Genomic DNA, 600 nt, shown 5'->3' on the forward strand with positions numbered 1-600 from the left:
TCCATTATTTAGCGAGGAAACCGTCGTCGAGATGCGAGTTAGACTGAGCACTTGTGCGGTACAGCTTTTTTCAGAACTGAATCCAGCCTGTTGCGGTATGAGGATAAAGAAATGGCTCTGAGCACTATGAGACTTAACATCTGAAGTCATCAGTCCCCTAGAACTTAGAACTACTTAAACCTAACTAACCTAAGGACACACACATCCATGCCCGAGGCAGGATTCGAACCTGCGACCGTAGTGGTCGCGCGGTTCCAGACTGAAACGCCTAGAACCGCTCGGCCACACGGGCCGGCAGGTATGAGGATGGGTTCCACGGTCAGTGTGAGGCGGTTTTATATGAGTCTTTCGAAAATTTTGTGTGTACCGCGTAACAGGGAGGTTAGGTGGTAACTCCTTGGGTCACCGGCTCCTTTACCCTTTTTAGCTATGATCTTGGCTTTTCGCCAGTTGACACGAATTTTACACCGTTGTAGACTGGCGCTGAACGTGTACAATAGCCACAGTTTAGGAAACTGTCCCTAAAGGCGGAAGAATGAGCAATGATCAACGGCATTCGGATGCAAAAGACAATGGAAACCACTGCATTAAAGACTCATA

The 600-nt window shown here is 48.2% G+C and overlaps 1 non-coding gene across 1 annotated transcript; it reads right to left on the reverse strand.

Moving 5' to 3' along the window:
• Positions 1–208: 208 nt before the first annotated feature.
• Positions 209–292, reverse strand: Trnas-gga (transfer RNA serine (anticodon GGA)). The gene is given in 2 exon segments: positions 209–243; positions 253–292. It is a non-coding gene; the product is annotated as a tRNA-Ser (tRNA).
• Positions 293–600: the final 308 nt, after the last annotated feature.

Source organism: Schistocerca serialis, chromosome 8, assembly GCF_023864345.2.
Source record: "Schistocerca serialis cubense isolate TAMUIC-IGC-003099 chromosome 8, iqSchSeri2.2, whole genome shotgun sequence".
Classification (NCBI taxonomy): domain Eukaryota; kingdom Metazoa; phylum Arthropoda; class Insecta; order Orthoptera; family Acrididae; genus Schistocerca; species Schistocerca serialis.